This window comes from Triticum dicoccoides, chromosome 5B, assembly GCF_002162155.2.
Source record: "Triticum dicoccoides isolate Atlit2015 ecotype Zavitan chromosome 5B, WEW_v2.0, whole genome shotgun sequence".
NCBI lineage: Eukaryota > Viridiplantae > Streptophyta > Magnoliopsida > Poales > Poaceae > Triticum > Triticum dicoccoides.
This window is the reverse complement of record NC_041389.1, coordinates 81,435,824-81,443,435: the sequence shown is the minus strand read 5'-3', so window position 1 is coordinate 81,443,435 and position 7,612 is coordinate 81,435,824. Positions and strand designations below refer to the sequence as shown.

General features: G+C 49.1%; 1 pseudogene; it reads right to left on the bottom strand.

Annotated features, from left to right (window-relative positions):
* Positions 1 to 2,394: 2,394 nt before the first annotated feature.
* Positions 2,395 to 7,175, bottom strand: LOC119307489 (annotated as a pseudogene).
* Positions 7,176 to 7,612: the final 437 nt, after the last annotated feature.

The following is a 7,612-nucleotide window of genomic DNA, read 5'->3' as shown; positions in this document are numbered from 1 at the left end:
AATCCTCCTTTTGCCTTCCCATCTCACTAGTTTTGATCAAGGGGGCAAAATATTGATGATCAATTAGTGACTAACTCATCTAATGATCTGCATGAGCTTTGTGTTGATGATACAGGAGAAATTCGTGAAGAAATTGCTACTGAAAAAAATTCAAATGGACCATATCTTATGTGTCCCACCAGAGGAGACAGATTCTCCTCGGGATCCGCCCAAGAGCAGCGAATCAGGTCAGCTCCGGGAACGGAGCCCAACGCAGGCACAGGCGAGCGTGCGGTCTCCCCTGATTCCCGCAGTGCCGGTCCCATGAGCGACACGCGGGCCTCGTTCGCTGGCTGCGCTGGCTTCCCTGCCCCGCGCCAATCGTTGTCCTCCACTTGGCCGGCTCCAGATGGCCTAGGCGCTGCGCGCTACTCCATCCAACCGGTGACGTACAAGAGGCGCACAGGTACGTGGTCAAGGGAGGGCGCGGGGCCTGGCGCGGGCCCGACCGCCTCTGGCGCGGCCCCTGGTGCGGAAAACCGCGCGGATCCAGGCGCAGATCCGACCGGCACAGAAACTCAAGTGGATATGGCACCTGCGGGATCTTCTGTGGCTGCTTCAGGTGTCCCGCCTCGTGTTTCAACCGCAGAAAATCCAAAGCTGTTGGGTGGCGCTGCTGCTACTGCTGCCGAATCCTCATTGGGTTCTGGTCCAGCCAATGATTTGGGGACTACAGGATCCTCTGTGGCAGCAGATATGAGTGCTCAGCAGCCACGTCGCACACGTCTTCAACAAGGGAAAATTCAACCTATCAACTACAAGCATATGTCCAAGTATGGTATGGTCTGTTCCACAGGTGAACCAGATGAACCTAACACCCTTGAAGCAGCATTGTGTGATGATAGGTGGAAGAAAGCCATGAATGAAGAGTATATGGCATTGAAGAAAAATAAAACATGGCATTTGGTTCCCCCACAGCAAAGTAAAAATTTAATTGATTGCAAGTGAGTTTTCAGGATTAAAAGAAAAGCTGATGGAACTATTGATCGTTATAAGGCTAGCCTAGTAGCAAAAGGTTTTAAACAGAGATATGGTATAGACTATGAGGACACATTTAGTCCGGTGGTAAAGGCTGCCACCATTCGTCTTGTCCTATCTATTGCTGTTTCCAGAGGATGAAGTCTCAGACAGCTTGTTGTTCAGAACGCGTTTCTCTATGGTGTTCTGGAAGAGGAAGTGTACATGAAACAACCTCCTGGGTTTGAGAGTAAGAATGCTCCTTCATATGTATGCAAGCTTGATAAGGCACTATATGGGTTGAAACAGGCTCCAAGGGCATGGTATGCTCGTCTCTGTCACAAAATGCAAGCACTTGGTTTTGTTCCCTCTAAATCTGACACATCATTGTTCATCTACAACAATTCCAACACATGCATATTTGTTCTCATATATGTTGATGATATTATTGTAACCAGCTCATCTGATGAAGCTATCAGAGGACTTCTTGAGGATCTAAGTGCAGAGTTTGCTCTAAAGGACCTTGGTGACTTGCACTATTTTCTTGGGATTGAGGTGAAGAAGCACAAAGATGGACTTCTGCTCTCTCAAGAAAAATATGCCATTGATTTGGTTAAGAAGGCTGGGTTACAGGGATGCAAGCCTTGCCTCACTCCATTGTCTAGTTCAGAAAAACTATCTCTTGCAGAAGGTGAGCTTTTGAGTCAAGAGGACAGCATGAAATACAGGAGTTTGGTAGGAGCTCTTCAGTATCTTACACTTACCAGACCGGATCTGTCTTTTGCTGTTAACAAAGTCTGTCAATTCCTTCATGCACCTACCAATGTTCATTTGACAGCTGCAAAACGTATAGTTCGGTATGTGAAGCATACTTTGAACTTGGGACTGAACTTTAGCAAATCACCTTTTACTCTTGTCAGTGCATTCTCTGACTCAGATTGGGCAGGCTGTCTTGATGACAGACGCTCCACTGGTGGCTTTGCAGTGTTCTTTGGACCAAATTTGATATCATGGTGTGCACGTAAACAGGCCACCGTGTCCAGGTCTAGTACAGAGGCAGAGTACAAGGCATTGGCTAACGCTACAGCTGAAATAATATTGGTTCAGTCTATCTTAAAGGAACTTGGTGTACAAAGTAAGCAAGCTCCCTGCTTATGGTGTGACAATCTTGGTGCTACATATCTCTCTGCAAATCCGGTGTTTCATGCCAGGACAAAGCACATATAGATTGATTTTCACTTTGTCAGAGAAAGAGTTGCTCAGAAACAACTTGACATTCGCTTTGTGCATTCCAGAGATCAACTTGCAGATGGATTCACAAAGCCCTTGCCTACAAGAAGCTTTGAAGATTTCAAGCATAATCTCAACTTGATGAAGTTGTGATTAAGGGAGGGTATTAGACAACGTTACACCACGATCCAGGAGGAGGTGTTCAGCTGGTACTAGGGATAGAGATAAATCTTGGTTGTTAGATATTACAATTGTAACCATCTCTATCTCCTTCTCCTCCTTCTCCAAGTAATCTCATCCGAGATTCCCTCTCTGTAACGATCTTCTGATCGCCCTCCTGTACCGATCGTTGGGGTCGCGTCCCCCTCTCCATATAACGTGAACCACGTCCCTCGAGAGAGGTAAGACGTTTTCCGCTATCGCACGTGCTTAAGCCTCGCTGACCTTCTCGGTGCTACAGGCTGAGCAGAGCTGCCGGAGGGAAGAGGAGCCTCAGCATCTTCTATTGCTGTCTGCGCAACCAAGCTGCTCTTCTTGTTGAAGGAGGAGTCACTCATCTTTCGCACCTTCTTCTCAGGAGAAGGATCACCGGAGTTGCTCTGAGCAGGCACCCTCTTCCTGTTGGTAGTCTTTTTTGGCTTCTGGGCAGCAAGCTTTCTTCCACCGGTTTTCTTCTCAACTTGCACTTCTTCGACAGCAAACTTGTTGTCCTCGTTCTCACCAGACAACTCGGTCAAGGGTGCCGTGGCCTTGTTTGCCACGCCTCTTTTGCTTGGATCGTTCTTCCCTTTCTTTCCTTCCTGCTGTCCTTCTGCAGTCTCAGTCTTAATGGCTGCACAAACATAACATTGTAAGTGATCAGCTTAAAATTTTGTAAGAGATATGAATATTTTGCTGTGCATAATACATGGGTATTACCACTATGTTCTGGAGGGGAGTCATGAAAATTATAAACAGCCAGACGATCTTTTAGTTCGACAGCTTCGTCCTCATCATCTTTCATCGGTGCACTTGCCTATGAAATTGTTAATTTTACTTGTAAAAGCAACAAACAAACTACGACACATACAGTACGAAGGCTTGCTCGAGGACCCAACCTTGTTGGGTCGTTTCTTCTTTTGTGCTGCAGGTTTCGTTTCAAAATTTACCTGAAAAATCGATTGTTTTATCACAGTAATTTAAGAAGTGTATCATTCGTGTTACTCTCTACCTTCTGAGGTTTGGCTGCAGTCTTCTTGCACTGTTTCTTGGGCGCTGCTTTACACACCTTCTCGCCTATGGAGTTCATTTGCAGCCTACGTCTTGTCTCCTGTTCAGCTTCTTTTGCATCAAGCACCTGTATCAAAATATATGAGCGAGATAACGTGAAACACAAATAACATGGAGCAAAACTTTAAAGAGAAACACTGTTTAATTACATCCAGTTCGTTTTCAAGAGCAGCAAGGTCTCTCATCCAAAGAATTTCTGGAGTTGCTTTCCCCAGACTTTCAAGTTCGTCCTCTAATTTCTTCTGCCGTGCGACAAGCTCCTGTACCTTCTCCAGAGTCAAGGTACCAATTGGCATTGCAAGAAGATACTCATAATCATTTTCTTCATCTACTTCTTTAGCTGTATTTTTTCTCTTTGGGAAGGCTCATACCCCTTCTGTTTAAGCTCCAGGAATAGCTCTGCCCTCTTTCTGTTGTTGACTACGATGTCCCCGGAAATAACGGCAAGAATAAACCTCACTTGGTTCTTAGGCTTCAACAACTCTTTCCCAATATTTTCCAACATTACTTCCTGCACGGCAAAAATATTAGTTAATGCGGCAGTTTGCACTCGAGCATCATCATGACAAAGAAAATGGTCAAACTGTACGTACCTTTCTTCTACGATAGTATTCGAGCCTCAGTTTGAAGAACTCTGTAAGTACTGAAGAGGTAATATGACTTTAGATTCAAATCCACAAAAAGGGGTTTGTAGTTCAATACAGGTCCATATTAGATAGAGATACTCACTGTCCTCTGGGGTGTCATATTTTCGAATTTTACCATCCGAGTCAAACAAGTGCATGTTTGATGTTCCTATCGTGGTTATCAGATTGAATTTCTTCTCGAGGCCTTCTTTCTTAGCAATGTTCATGTTTTGCTCACTCAAGAAAATGTCAAACTCCACATTCGCATAATTCCATCGCCACCGTGTTTCCTGTAAATTGGTTGCAACTGAAGAAAGTCAAAACATCTGAAACACAAGATAATGAGCTATTTGAATGATTAACTACCTCTAGAAACAGTGGACACATGGATTCAAGAAATTCTCTGTAATCTCGAGTCCAGGAGCGGATGGGAAGCTCGGTAATTTTAAGTTTCATGTCATCCACTTGCTCTATAACACCAATGATGAAACACCCTCTCCCTCCCCCGCGTCGCTCCCGCGAGCGACGGGGGGAAACCCTAGCCGCCGCCGCCCCTACCTTCAACTCCTCCTCCTCTCCCCTCGCCGCCGCCGGAGCTTGCCGGCGGGCAAAGCCCGGCCGGCAGCGGCGGCGGCGGGGCCTCCTCTCCTCTCCGGTGGTGGGCGGCGCGGGACGGCCCCTTCGTTCTGGGACGCGGCGCTTTGTGGGGCGCAACGGCGCTGGTGGTTGTTGCTCCGGCGTGTGTTGTCGGTGGTGTTGCTCGTCGTGGCGGCCGAGGCGGCGCGGACCTGACTGCGACGGGGCTCCAAATCGGCCTTCAGATCTGGCGGCTCCTTCTTGTCAAGCGGCGCGGGGGGCTGGCCATGACCTCGCGAGGTCGTGGCTCGGGGCGTGGTCCGCGGTGGCGTGCGGCCTGCTCCTGCAGCGGTGCGGCGGTGTGGGTCATCGGTGGCTGGGCGCTTTGGAGGCCCTCTTTGGCTGCAGGATTCGGGCGGTCCGGCGACCCTCGCCGCGGTGGACGGGGTGGCCGCTGCTGCGCCGCGTCGGGCTGGCTGGAGGCCATGGCGGGGCGTCAGGGGTGACGTCTGGGAAGGTTGCAGGAGGGACGGGTGGGCTCTCTACCCGTCACCGGTGCAGGGGGCGCCGGTCCGGACATGCTCCGCTCCTCTCCTCCCCATTTCCCCTGCCTAGTGCTTCCGGGTTCGTGGTGTTCGGGGCAGGCTGGTCACCGGTGGCTCTATCCGTGCTAGGGATTGGTCGGTCGTTTCCAAGCCTGTTCCTTTGCCGGTCTCTAGAGTGTCGGGATGCAGGGCGGCGGCCTTGGTGGTGGGAGCGGCGTGCTCGTGGGCGGAGCTCGCGGCTCAGGTGCGGGCTAGTCTCCATGGTCACGTGGGCGGCATGGCGGCTGGTGCTTGTCGATCGGTGGCGGTGATGCGGCTCTGTCCCCAGGACTGTCTGTAACCTGTTCGGAGGCGGAGTTGTTGACCTGGATGAAAATCCTGCCTGGCATGTCCAGGCCGACGGAGGCGGCGCCCGAGGACGTCGGCATCTTCTTGAAGACTCCGTTGCGGTTGCTCCATGTCCTCCAAGGTACCACGGATGAAAATCTTGATCCTCTGGATCGGGTGGTGGCGGCACTCCGGTGGCGTATCCTTCTTGAAGGCACCGCCTTGGGGTTCATGGATCGACGGCTTGTAGCTTGGTCTCTTCTGTGGCTTGTTCCAGGTTGAGTTCTCCCTCTGACTTCCTAGTGTGCCTAGTGTGTATCTTCGTTGTCTTGGAATTGTTCGGGGGAGTGTTGGCTGCATCTTAGCACCTATGTATCTTGCCTTGGATGCGTGTCGTGTTGTGTGTTGTATCGCTCGTTGTAAGTGGTTGGTGCTTTATATATAAAGAGGGGCGAAAGCTTTTTTCGGTATAACACCAATGATGGTGTATGTGGCACCAACTGCCTTTGAGCTTGTCTTCTTCAAAGAGCCCTGTCATGTTATTAGCAGAAAATTTATATCAAAAACCAATTGTGGAATTAAGGAGCCACATTGTGAGTTTAACAAAACTATGCTAGTAAAAGCATTTCACGGACCTTGAACCCCTTGTACCAAGGGTCCATTGGCACGACAGTCTCTTCATTTAGCAACCTTTTCAGATTAGCGATAATGTCTCTTGGGTTGTAGTTTGGGACATAGCTACTCGATCCAGTGGCAATGCCACTTCCATTGACTAAAACCATGGGAATGATTGGCATATACCTGAAGAAAAGGCGGCATATTTTTTGTTACACAAAAAATCAATCCATATGGAGTCGTGCAGGATGAGTGTTCGAAGAGATTATATTACCAACTGGGTTCGATTGACTTTCCAGATTTACTCAAATAATCGAGAAGAACATCATTATCCTTTGGAAAAATTAAACGGGTGATAGGTGCTAATCTGGTATAGATGAACATGGCATCACTAGCGTCTTCTCCCCCCCTGAAATGAACGATTGTAAACAAGCAGCAAAGATGAATGGGAACTGTTTAATTACAAACAGGGTCATATGGTACTTGGCTTTTATACAAAGCTAACCCGCCGAATTCCTGGTACCAAACTGCCCGCGGGGCTCCAAAAGAGCAATGTTGTTGCTGCCAACAAAATCTTGAGCCATCCGTGTAAGTATAACTACCCATGCTCTAGTCTGCTCAACATGGTCATCATGGTACGCTGATTGCTTTGACACAATATCACCAATAAAATCTGCCACCTGCAGCCAATAGAAGCCCTTCATTAAAAGGCAACGGATTTAGGGCACGCATACGCACCTTGCACAGATTCAAAAAAATCCTTAAATTCTTTATGACCGATATAAACTCTGCCACCTGCAGTCAATGAAAGGCACACGGCGCACCTTAATTTCTTTAACCAGATTCTTCTTGAAGGAGGAATACAAAACCTTCCTCTGCCCTGGTTTCAGGCCGTCGACCATTGAAGGAGGTGTCGACCGTTCAGGGTCCGCCTCTGGCTTCAAGAAGGGACTGAGGTCATGGTTGCAAAACATCGGCGAGGATCGCTCCGGCTCCGGCTCCGGCGAGTGCTTCGGCTGGGCGTGGCGGTGCTCGTGAGTGTTTCACAAGTCAGAACCCAGAATCGAGCGCGGTGCTCGTTTTCATTCGAGGGCTTGCAGCCGCGTGATATGCGCTGGGAGGCCGCGTGCTAATCGCGTGCGGTTAGGACGGATGCGTATCAATCAAGATTTCCCCGCGATGGTAACCAATCGTCCCGAATTATGGTCTCCCGGACCCAAAGGCCTGCTGATCTGAAGGTGCGTTCAAAAAAAAATCTGAAGGTGCGCGTTTCTTTCTACCGAAAAAGGGTTTCCCCCGCTTTGTATTCCAAAGCAACCAACACCGATACATGATCGCTGGGGCGAACAGCACAACAAGCTCAAAAGAAAAAGAAGAAGAAGCAAATGCCAACAACGGCAGCTCGACAGAGCACGGATGACCCGCCAC